The sequence below is a fragment of the Xenopus tropicalis genome, chromosome 6 (assembly GCF_000004195.4).
Source record: "Xenopus tropicalis strain Nigerian chromosome 6, UCB_Xtro_10.0, whole genome shotgun sequence".
NCBI lineage: Eukaryota > Metazoa > Chordata > Amphibia > Anura > Pipidae > Xenopus > Xenopus tropicalis.
Window position 1 is genome coordinate 61,730,751 of NC_030682.2, and position 13,235 is coordinate 61,743,985.

The window sequence follows — 13,235 nt, forward strand, 5'->3', positions numbered from 1 at the left end:
CACATAGGAGCGCACGCGCAAGAACCCACGTCCCATGGCCAGATCGAGAGTCAGCACAAGTGGAAGGAGGTAGGTTGGAGGAGGTGTACTCGCGTATAAGCCGAGGGTTACTTTTTGAGCACATTTTTTGTGCTCAAAAAGTCGGCTTATACTCGAGTATATACGGTACTTGTATTTGCACAAGAAAAAAACAACACATTTTATGCAGGGGGAAGTAGACCCGAGACCAGACACGTTTGAGAACTAGTAGAGAGCAGGGGTTTTGCTTGTGCAACCTACCCATTTTCTGCCGTGATCTGTCTGAGATATTGGTGGTTAATGCTATGCTCATTACTGACATATCTGGAGTTAATGTAATCATAATCCACTTCTGCAGTGATCTTACTGGCATGTCTGCAGTTACTGTGCTCATTATCTATTTTCTTCAGTGATGTTTATGGCATGTTTGAGGTTAATCGAGTGTGCAGTATTATTTCTGCAGTGCTGTTATGTGCTGTCATGTCTGTGGTTAATAGGCTTATAATTTATTTTTGCGGGGTTCTTACAGGCATGTCTAGGAGTAACATGCTAATTGTCCATTTCTGTAGTGATTTTTGCTGACATGTTTGGGATTAATATGCTAATTACACAGTTTCTGCTATGTCTTTACTGACTTGCCTGGGGTTAATATGCTCATAATAATTTTTTACAGCAATTTTACTGGCATGCCGAAAAATAATATGCTCATTGTCCATATTTGCTATTTTAACTGAAGGTAGTGGCAAATTACCTAAATATTTTGTCACATGGAGCCAAAAGATTCACTTTCTCATTATGCCCAATTCTTGAAGAGACAACCCTGCTCATCCATGTGCATAATGGGGGTGGCAACGCATCACTGGTAGCAGTGGCAGCTAGATAGGAAGCCCTGAAGCTATAAACAAGGGATCCGAATGACCAGCAGCCAGATTACAGTGGTTTATGTTTAAACATACCCCCCAACTGTCCCACTTTTCGCGGGACAGTCCCGGTTTTTACAGCGCGTCCCGCTGTCCCGGATTGTTCAATGAATGTCCCGCATTACAGAAATGCAGAACATTCATTAAACTATCCAGGCCAGCGGGACACGCTGGCTGCAGCCGAGCCGCTCTGACTCCCCCATAGAGTTCTTGTGGCTCCTGCTTCTTTTTCGGCTCCTTGTACGGCGGCAACAGGTCCTTTTATAAGGTTGCGTCACACGAACGCACGGGGCGCAACCTTATAAAGGGTCCTGTCGCCGCCGTACAAAGAGCCGAATATGGAGCAGGAGCCACAAGAACTCTATGGGGGGCACTATGTATGGGGGGAATTTTCTATTGGAGGTACTCTCTATGGGGCAATTGTGGGGCTACTGTGTATGGGGGGCACTGTGTATGGGGGGGGTACTGTGTATGGGGGGCACTGTATGGGGGGACACTGTGTAAGGAGGGCTACTGTGTATGGGGGGCACTGTGTATGGGGGCACTGTGTATGGGGGGCTCTGTGTATGGGGGGCTCTGTGTATGGGGGGGCTCTGTGTATGGGGGGGTACTGTGTATGGGGGGCACTGTATGGGGGGACACTGTGTAAGGAGGGCTACTGTGTATGGAGGGCACTGTGTATGGGGGCACTGTGTATGGGGGGTACTGTGTATGGGGGCACTTTCTATGGGGGCATTGTGTATGGAGGGTACTTTCTTTGGCACTGTCCCCCCATACATAGTGCCCCCCATAGAGTTCTTGCGGCTCCTGCTTCTTTTTAGGCTCCTCGTACGGCGGCAACAGGTCCTTTTGTAAGGTTGCGCCCGTGCGTACGTGTGACGTCACAAGTACGCACGGGGCGCAACCTTATAAAAGGTCCTGTCGCCACCGTATGAAGAGCTGAATATGGAGCAGGAGCCACAAGATCTCTATGGGGGGCACTATGTATGGGGGGCACTGTGTATGGGGGGGCTCTGTGTATGGGGGGTACTGTGTATGGGGGGGCACTGTATGGGGGCACTGTGTATGGGGGGCTCTGTGTATGGGGGGCTCTGTGTATGTGGGGGCTCTGCGTATGGCGGGGTACTGTGTATGGGGGGCACTGTATGGGGGGACACTGTGTAAGGAGGGCTACTGTGTATGGGGGCACTGTGTATGGGGGCACTGTGTAAGGGGGGTACTGTGTATGGGGGCAATTTCTATGGGGGCACTTTCTATGGGGGCATTGTGTATGGAGGGTACTTTCTATGGGGGCACCTGTCTGTGGGGCAATTGAGGGCATGGTCTATGGGGTCAACGGGGGGCACTGTCTATGGGGGTGCTGTCTATTGGGCCATCGGGGGCACTATTTTAACAATTTTAAAAATGGGGTGTGGCAATTGGGGTGTGGCCACACAGTGGCCGTGGTCAAAAAATTTGCCGCGCTGCGCACGCCAAGTCTTTTTGTCCCTCTTTTCATTTTTCAAATGTTGGGAGGTATGGTTTAAACATTGGAAAAATCAGATGCAGCTGTGATTGGGTGAGAAGCAGTAAGTTAAGGAGGGGGAAAGCTGGGCCAGGGGGTGGAGAAGGATAGGGATGTGATGTCACAAAAGAAGGAGTTCACTTCCTATCTTCTGAACAGGTAGAAAAATCCCACCCACCCTCCCCTCTTTTTTGCATATTTTGTAAAATGCCAGGATATTTTCTTCTTTATGCTCTCATATTATCTATTAATAACAGAATGTGAATGTTTTCCTATATGCACTGTTATATTGTGGTTTCGGTAACACTATACAGTATGAATGTGAGAGGCTGCATGGTATTATTTATGTTAAATAAAAGTCAAATCCTTGATCCAGGGAACTTTCCGATCGCCATGGGGGTCAGGAAGGAATTTTTTCCCTCTTGAGGCATAATTGGCACAGGCTTCAGGCTGGGTTTTTTGCCTTCCTCTGGATAAAAACAGTGGATATATGTTAATGTATTTTAAGTTGTTTCTGTCACAGCAGCAGTAGGAACTTGCCAGAGTACTGCACAGGAAATTTTAGAAGAGGGAGAAAGGAGCTTCTCTCCTTTGACTGCACGGTGGGTTGATTGATACAGACGCTACTACTGCTTGTGCTAGGTGACAGCCTGCTTGGATTTCCTATCATCGAGGCACTGCAGATTCAGGACCGGCAGCAGGGCTGCTGAACTTCTCTCATGGTGGGAGATGCAGCTCCTGCTAGTAGCAGAGTTTGGGGCCATCCTCTCTGTAGGTAGAGGCAGCCTAATACTCAGTGGTGGATATAATGACATAGTGCTGATCTCAAGTCTTCAGTAAGGAACAGCAGAGCATAGTAGCGATCTCTTATGGAATTCTGGCTTTGAATATTGCCTTGGGGTGAGGCTGGCAAGGTCCTATTTATTTAATAAAATGTAAATAAATGCTGTGGCCTCTTTTTACCCATTTCAGGCTCCTGGTGTTGTATTAATGTATGTAACAATGGGGTTCGGAGGGGTGGCTGAAGGCGAAGGGAAATTGAGGAGTCCCCTTGTCAAGGGCTAAGGACAGCAGCAGGTGTGCTTATGCATTTTATGGGCCCCTGTGTGAGGTCCTTTGCTGAGCCCCAGATACCCCAGTCTGATACTGCAAACCTAAGCTATAAGTTTGCACAGTTCTCACACCAGATTCCAGTCCAAATACTGCTCTCTTACACAATGCTCTTTGTTCAGTTTCAATGTCAGGGCTTAGATATGGCCAACTGTTTGTTTTCACAACGAGTCACTGGATTCAACAATCATAGCACTATACTCCATTAAGTACATCTACCCCCACATAAAGCTACCTGCCATGACACAGCAGGCCAGCCCACCCAGTCATGTAGCCAGTAGCTGGCTGCTTTTGTCATCTGACATACACTGTATTAGGAAAGCCGGATTGTGCACACAATGTGCATGAGAAATCCCTGTGCCTGGTTACAAAGACTAGCGTGAGTAGAGTCCCACAAGGGCATGAGTATGATTTAAGAGGCAACATAGAAAGCGCATGTAAGTAAAAAAATTGCGAGGGGCATCCAAGCTGCCACAGGCCCACCCTAATTGGGGCCCCCTGGTGGGCCGTATAAGAAACATATAGATGAGATAGGCAGGCACTCTGGAAATCCATTGATGTAGAATTGAAGCTCAAATATCAGTGGTAAGATCAAAAGTATATTTATTGAATAATACACATAAATGCTAAGCCTTACGTGTTTCGTGCCATTCTTGGCACTTAATCATAGGCTGGATAACATCCTATAAGCATAGAATATTTAAGGTCACAGCTGACCAATCACAAGGCTGCTATACTGACCAATCATTAGAATAATTAGTACAAACCAATCATAAAAGATGTGTAATTTAGTACGTAATTACAGGAGCAAGGTAAAAGAAAAAAAGAGGCATTTAGTGTGTAAGTATTAAAATGCAGTAGAAAAAAAACCTAGTGTTTGAAATTTCATATAGTGCTAGTCTGAGTCTATAATTAAAGAACAATAGGGAAAGTATGTAAATAAGTATACAAGAACAAATGTCTATATATACAAAAAGTAGATTATTCATAATGATAGTAAGTAGAACTTTTTGATAAACATTATTAATTATACATAACAGAATACGTCATAATCGTAGTTCAGTCGTAATTCAGACCGGCCCACCCTGCTGTTGTTCATAACAAAATCCTTTAGTCATACACACAGGCCATGCTACCCTACCATACAGTAGCTGGCTATAAACTCATAGAATGTCTATAAATTACAGAGTTCATTTTGCAATGATTGGATGGCAACTCTCAGAGAACACTACTACCGGTGCCATCTAGGCCTGAATTCAACAAGTAAAGGAGCATGTTCTCTCATGACACCAACTTATATATATTCTTAAAAGTATTGGAGTCCCTATAGTGGGAATATACAGTTCATTGCTCCCACAGGCCTATCCTGACCCATGCATAACCCACAATCCTCCCCATTTGAGGGAGGGAGCAGTGCATCCATGAAAGGTTGAGGCCTATATTTAGAAATATACTTTGTGAGGGTACCAGGGATGCAGTGTTACACCATATAAATATCCCAAACTATTCAGTACTCCTTGATTCATTACTTCATAAAGCTCAGTCTTTTATAGTGTAATTTGCAAGAAGCATTGTTTTATGTTGCTCTGCAAATATAGTGCTTTTTTGCAGAAAGAGGTTTATTGTACTCCTTTTAACAATAACTCCTGGCATGGATCAATATTTCAGCACTTGTGCGTGCCACCTTTGTTTATTTCATATCCATTTTGCTGTACACTGTTCTCAAAGCAAAGTTCCATTTTGGCTCTAAAGAGTGCAATAAAACTTTTTCATCGTACCTTTCAGCAGTCCATTATAAGCATCCTTCAGTAGTGCCTCAGAACTGCTGTAACTGCAAATGTCTTTTTCAGGCACAGGCAAGATAAATTCTTTGCATCTGATGTGAAATTGGATTGTGAACTTGAAATGTCACATAAATAATATGTTAGGATGATCCGTATAGAGAGAGTACAAAGATAAAAATCCTGCTGATCTCTATATTAAACACTCTGTTGGTTTCAATATTGTCTAATGAAAAGGTTAATTATTATACCCATAAAAGCAAAAATATATGCATATTGTTCCTTCTGTTTCTGCCACAGACTGACAAGGTACCATCCCTTCAGAGAAGGAAAGATGCACTGTAAACTGAAAGAGAAGGAAAGAGAAGTGCTTATCAAATACTTTTCATGGTGAAAAATTCATTTCATGGGCTGCTTTTGAAGATTCTATTTACTCCTTTGAGATTTTTAAAATGGAATTTGAACATAAGCAGGCTCAGACTTTGTACAGGCCACAAAGGTGCAGACCTGGGGTGGCAAAGATATAGCATGCTGCCTACTATTTGCATCTGCACTGGGGACTGAAGATAGGTGTTGGAATTTCCTGCCCACCCAATCCCGAGTGCAGCTGAGCTGATCAGCAGGGCCAGAACTACGGGTAGGCAAAATAGACACCTGCCTAGGGTGAAACAGTGGTGGGGGTGCCAGGCAGGTACCTCTAATTCCGGGCCCTTTCCCTCCACTGTAGCGGCCCGGCAACCCCGCTGCACTGCGTGCACACACGGGGGGTGGGTGCTGGTTGCCTAGGGTGCTTGGTCAGCTTGGCCCAGCACTGCCGATCAGTGGAACAGTAGTAGCAACAGCAGGACTTTGTACTAGGTAAGTGATGGGGTGCAAGCATTGGGGAATACAAATGTATGGGGGTGGGGGTTTTGAGCAGCCTAGGGGCATCCCAGATTTAAATCCAGGGTGAACATAAGCGTCAGGGACAAAGTTCTTAGCGCAAAAAATAGATACAATTTTCCATGTTACATAATGCCCTATTCCTAGCAACTTTGCAACTGTTTTTAATTATTTATTTTTTTATAGTTTTTGAATTATTTGCTTTACTCTTCTTTTTCCAGCTTTTGAATGAGGTTCACTGACCCTGGCAGGCAAAATGATTGCTCTGTGAGGCTATATTTTTATTGATACTTTTATTACTTTATATGCAGGTTCTCTCCTATTCATATTCCTGTCTCTCCTTCAAACGCCTTCCTGGTTGCTAGGAAAACTAAGACCCTAGCAATGAGATATCTGTTAAAATACCAAACTGGAGAGCTGCTGAACAAAAAGCTAAATAACTAAAAATATAAAAGAAAGACCAGTTGCATATTGTCCCATATTGTGCAGTCTTTTTCTTATGTGCAACCAGTGCTGTAACCACTGTTAGGAAGTCAGGCCCATGGTTTGATTATGTCTCTCAGCATTATGTGTAGTATAGGGAAAGGTCTATAACAATAGTGATTTTCTATTATAGCATTTTCTTTTTCATAGGGAAAAATAATTTAATATTGCATAAGTTGTAAATGCACATTGTCATTGCCCCACGCAGTGTGCAAAAGAAGGCTGCAATCGAGTTTTTGCACTTTGCCCACTGTGTGGGGCATTGTGTATTATGCACTGTGCCTAGAATTGAGTGCAGCCTGTGTATGAACATGCTTGATTCCAGGCAGGCTGTAAGAATAAGGCTGGGCTGCTGGGACTCCAGACACTGGTCTCTGCATAGAGCACCGGAATTAAAATCTAGTACTCTGTGCAGAGAGCAACAACCCCAGGAGGAGCAAATGCTGTTAAATAACCACTAAGGGGCACACTACAGGCACTGGTGTTTTTGTACTTGTGTCCAGCAGGGTTAGTGACCCCTTTGGTCTTTACTATTAGACAGTACATAAGACTTTGCTGTTATACAGGTCCTGAACATCAACACAATATTTCTGCAATATTTTAAACACCATTAAAACATGTTTGCAAACATTAGAAATAATCTGCTGAGTTTGGGTATTTTTGCATTTACAAAATATGTTCAGGATTTTCATATTTTAAGTGTTTTAACCTTTGTTTTGTCTAATTGTTATTACATATTCTTTTGGCTATTCATCTAAGTAATTATTTGCTTCAATCTACTAGAATAAGAACACATGCCACCTCTAGCATATGCTGAACTGATTTAGATGTTTTTAACTGTTAATGGCAGGGGGCACTTTTGTAACTATTAGAGCAATGGCTTTATAATCAGCCCAAAACATGGTTTTAAATGTCCAAAACATTCCCCCCTCCCCCCATAGATTGCATTGCTTTTCCAAGCAACTGTCATCTGACAAGTGATTGCAATGCAAGTCTCTGGGAGTTTGCTTTTGGCACTTCGGTGATGAAAGAGAAAGAAAACATGGCGTGCAAATAGAAAAACTGGCCATATCATTAAAAAATGATTAAAAACATGTCTTTAGTGCCAATCTATTTAATTATATATTATGCATTGTTAAACTTCTCAGAAAGTGTTTTTTTTTGCCAGCATTTAATGCTGCCTTTAAACCAGCACACTGTTCCAGAATTTAAATGCAATAATACAGAAAATGTTTGGAATCCATTGTTTAGTCCTGAATACAAATGTATTTAATTAAATGACACTGTAAAAATGGAGATGTTTATGAATATTCATCTCACATTAGAACCTAGTAACATTAAAGTATTTACAGAATGCTGTAACGGTTGGCTCCAGAGTTACTAAAAAGGTTTAACTCATCAATAAATGCGTTGGCTGAGATTCTCCTCCAGAATGTAGATGCTACAGTCACCAAATTAGAATAGCACTGTAAGAATTCCTAGTTACATATGGTAGGAGCAGATGCACTGGGGGAGAATGATAAAGAAAAAATATTTCCCCTTTCAACGGTATTAAAGGTGCTCTGACTTATGGACAAGAAAGAATTAGAGAAAAGGAAAAACAAGAAATACAAAATACAGAGAGCATAAGACAAATGGAAAAGAAAACAACAAGAATTTTAGCATTCATTTTTTAAGGGGAATTAAAAAGAGTCTGATTTATTTCATTTGCATTTAATATTTATTTCCACAAACATGAATAGGTTATTTTGCACAAAATACATTACAAGCCTGATTTCCAATCAGACCTTTGTACACAGAGTACCACCATTTGTTTGGAAAATGATGTCACTGTAATAATAAAATGGTGATAATGTACAGAAACACCAGAGCAGTTGGACAGGCTGGGCACATAACACTAATGGAAGGCCTCATTTGACCCCTAAGTAGCAATATATGATACAAACATATACAGGACAATACAAAAAAAACAAAACTTTACAATTAGAAAGTATTGGGCACAATCATATAAAACTGAAAACAAAGAGAACTGTAAATAATTGCAAAATTGTCACTGGAGGATCATTTTGTTTTAAGTGAGCTGCTGGTCCTTTTATTGTAGAGGGTTTTACAGATCTATTTTAGATATCACTGAACTACAGTTTCCAAAATGTTTTAAGGTCAGGGTCACATCATCCGCTTTCCACCACCTGCAATTTTTACCCAGGCAGAGGAAAGCCATTGATATGCACCTCTTCTTTCAGCGCCATTGACAGGCACAGGGTCTGCCTGTAGTGGAAATAGGCAAGAAAACATGAAAGTATGCATTTTTACACCAATATTCGCTTCACACACAGCCCAACATCATGCCTGTCAATGGAGCTACAAGAAGGAGTGCATGACAGCAGATTCCCTTTGCTTCACCTGTGTGCAGAACTCAGGCAGAGGAAAGAGGATGATTCGCTTTGTGTGCTACTTCCCAAACCCTTGTGCTGGAGAATGCTGGAAGTTGTAGGCAAAAACATGTGGTAGAGCAACACTGCTACAGAATGTTTATATCCCCTTTATGGTTTGGTTATAAGGAAGAAAATGATAGATAATGGACAGTTAGCCAAAACACTATAATCTGAGATTCAAAAAATGAATTTTCTTTGGTCTCAACAAATGTCCACAAACTTTGCAATTTATAGGTAAAATAATTCCCTTACATGACCTGCCATGCAGATATAGATTCATAAATAACCTATGTGTTTGTATATACCCATAAACATGTGCTTCAGGCCTCAAATACTGGCACAATGAGCTAGGTGTATCTTCCTATTATAGCAGGAAAGCCTTTCTTTACCTCTCAGTCTTTTGCTCTTTAGAAAATGATCCAGAAGATTTCCCTCAGGCTAAACCAAGGTTATTTATCAGATTTACACAATTCTTTGAAGAGAAGGTCAATTGTTAACCAGTTCAGCTTGATAAGTGTAACCTTTTAACTTAGGGCTCTGGCACACGGGGGAGATTAGTCGCCCGCGACAAAACTCCCTGTTTGCGGGCGACTAATCTCCCCGAGTTGCCTACCCCTGCCATCCCGCCGGCGAACGTGTAAGTGAAAAAGACTCGGCGATTTGCGCGTAATCACGCCGCCGCGTCTGCCATCCCGCCAGCGACTTACATGTTCGCCGGTGGGATGGCAGGGGTAGGCAACTCGGGAAGATTAGTCGCCCGCGATCAGGGAGTTTTGTCGCGGCCGACTAATCTCCCCCGTGTGCCAGAGCCCTTACACATCTGTTGGTTATAACAAAGACTCATACTATACATGATACAGAACAATATATTTAATTCAACAGCCCATGTGCTTGAGACATAACAAAGTTTGTTTCATAGTTGAGAAGACAATTGATGTTGTTACCATCTGATTAAATGATACCACACTGCTACACTGCTAATAATGAGGAAGAATTCCACAAGGAAAAGTCAATGTGATCAATGCATTGACTTTTTAATTACTTAATTACTTCATTACTGCAAAATCCCAAAGACGCCTGTACATTCTGGTATGATGATATTTAAATTCAAGAAGGATATTCAAACATCTTTACACAGATGTGTTTTATTTGTATTCTTTTAGTGGTTTTGCAGAGTTTTGCACAAAGCAATGAGACCACCAGCCCTGTAATTTGTCAGGCAATTAGTAAGACAGTAATGTACCTTCTAGACAGAAGTCACATTATTTCCATTTACAGTTCATAACCACCTAAAGTTGACCATGCATGTCCAGTTTTGGTAGTTTGTCCAATATTGTCTATATAGCCCAAACATCTAGGCATGTATGGCCAGTCAGTGGTCATTTTGATCATCTTGTAACCCTGCTGGATCGAGTATTTTCTTTCCTGGCGAAAAACTTCTGTTGGGCAAAAGGAAGTAAAGAGGAGCCCATCCCATGTATGCACAATGTAACACTGTAGCGCAGCAAAGTCCTCTGGAGTCCAGGATAGTTAGAACCTGTCATGCAAATTTTTCAGGGTGGGTAAAATAGCTTACTGATCTTATTTACAGCTCTACATAACATGGCTCTCTCTGGCTATTTATGTGAGTAAACTAAGCAGAACGGTCAGCTTCATGCTTTTTTTTAAAAAAAAGATTTGCTATTATATCAAGATTTGATATTAAAGTACTGAATAATGCATAGGGCATTCACGTACCTTAAGAACCCAGGAAAAATAATATGGATTAAGATCCGGGCTGATTTATCAATGGACAAGTTTGATTTTTTTTTGCGCTTAAAAAACTCAAATTTGAGTTATGGTTCAAAAACTCAATTGTCTGGTATTTATTAAGTGCAAAAAAACCCGAAAACTAAAAGCTTGTGAGTTTCTGTAGAAATCATTATAGTTGTCATTGTCAAAGTCAAGCCATATTCTCAAACTCTAATTTGAGTCAATCTGAGATTTGAGTTTTTTAATATTAATAAATAAGTCAGCATTCGATATGCAAGTTTATTTGATTTAGGAAGACAAAATCTAATTTACAAACTTGGAAATTGCTAAAAAAGCCCATTACACTTTCCAGCTACATGTAGCATTTAGGAAAATAAGTCCCTGCTCATTAGAGCTTACTAATGATGAGCGAATCTGTGCGAAAAATTTGTGAAACCATGAAAATGTTGCATGTCAAAAAAAATTGTCCCGCACATCATTTTTTTTTTTACACACCCGGGCAACATTTCTTTGATGCACAGCAAATTTTCTTGTGGCGAATTTTGTCATCCGTTTCGTGAAACAATCCGCCAATGGCGAAATGCAAAAAATCCATGTCTGCCCATTTATTTTGCCCATTTATTTTGCCCATCACTAGAGCTTACTGCATATAGTATTTACCTCCCTAGCTTCACAGGTAATAATGAAAGATCAGAAAAACTCTGTATTCAAACTAAATAAGCAAGAACATAATCTTGTTTTGTTCATGGGACAAATAATACAATTTCATCTGTACAGAATCTATAAGACAGTAGATGAAACTAAACATGTGGCATAAGCTGCCTCCCTTATGTTGACCCTAAGGTAGTAACCACATTATATCTGCCCTTGATATGCCCTTTCCCTGGATATCCCTTAGGACAGTGCTGTCCAACTGGCGGCATGCGGCCCGCGACCCCCCTCTGTGTGGCCCCCCACCTGTCTGGCTGCTTTGATGGTTTACCCTTGTATAAGCTTTAAAAGGTATCAGTACTGAGATTTACTGCCCCCCTGCATGGCTCTCACCTCAGATTCAGGCTGTAATCCCCCTGTATTGTTTAAATATGTAATCCCCTGTGTTGATCACACCTTTTTATGTATGCATTGTTTACCCCCTGCAGTGTTCACACCTCAGGCTCAGGCTGTAATCACCCACATTGTTCAACTGTTCACACCTCAGGCCTGTGTGTAGGCAGCATAGGGTAGGCAGAGTATGGCACATAGGCAGCATAGGACAGGGTATTGAACACACAGGCAGGGTAGGGCAGAGTATGGCACACACAGGCAGGGTAGGGCAGAGTATGGCACACACAGGCAGGGTAGGGCAGAATATGGCACACACAGGCAGCATATGGCAGGCAGAGTATGGCACACACAGGCAGGGTAGGGCAGAGTATGGCACACACAGGCAGCATATGGCAGACACAGGCATCATAGGGCAGGCAGAGTATGGCACACACAGGCAGCATATGGCAGACACAGGCATCATGGGGCAGGCAGAGAATGGCACACACAGGTAGCGTAGGGCAAGAGAGTGCTACCCTATGCTGCCTGTGGGAGGTGAACCTGGCAGGGGTTTGTTCTGGGAGTTTGTTAGCAGTTGGAAATAGCCAGTAAATGGTCCCTAAGGTGTGTAATTATGTACTGGGGGTTGCTGTGCTATCCACAGGGGAAGAGTCATATGGATTTTAGGGTGTGTCTTAATATGACATAATATAATTCTTTCACATATGAATGACGGTTGATATCCCTGCAGTGAGGACCAAGCATTTGGGTTTTTGCTGCACTACCACCATTGTGATAAAATGGGTGTGTTTTGAAGTGGGTGTGGTTTAAAAGGGGGAGTGGCTTCCATTAGCGGCCCTCCACCATGTATGCGCGAGAAATTCCGGCCCTCGGCACCGCAGAAGTTGGACAGCGCTGTCTTAGGATATCCAGCATTCTGCACTTTGTTCTCATGTATAGAAGGGCAGTTGCTAATGGGATAAAGTGTTTCCCCCTTTCCTAAACAGTGCTTGTGCTTTTGGCATACCCACTCTCCCCAGAGGGTAGTATAAAACAAGAAAAATCACATTTCTTAAGATTAAAGTTAGTGAAAGGGAAAGTTCTTCTCAATGACCAGCTAAGATTTAAATATAGTTGCAGTTAATAACCTATGAGCTTTCGTCACAGGATAAGTCTACATCTGTTTTTTACGTCACACTTTCATTTCGCAATAAAGGGAAATTAGGGCTTAGTTTGACTACAGATTCATACATTATTTGTTACAGATTTAGAGATCCAAAAGACCCTAAACTAAAATGTAGGGGTTATAATACTCGCCCAATACCTT

At 42.1% G+C, this 13,235-nt stretch overlaps 1 protein-coding gene across 4 annotated transcripts in view; it reads right to left on the reverse strand.

Annotated features, from left to right (window-relative positions):
- pde1c (phosphodiesterase 1C) overlaps positions 1-13,235 on the reverse strand; it is a 369,089-nt gene that overhangs the window by 244,700 nt on the left and 111,154 nt on the right. The window lies entirely within an intron of this gene.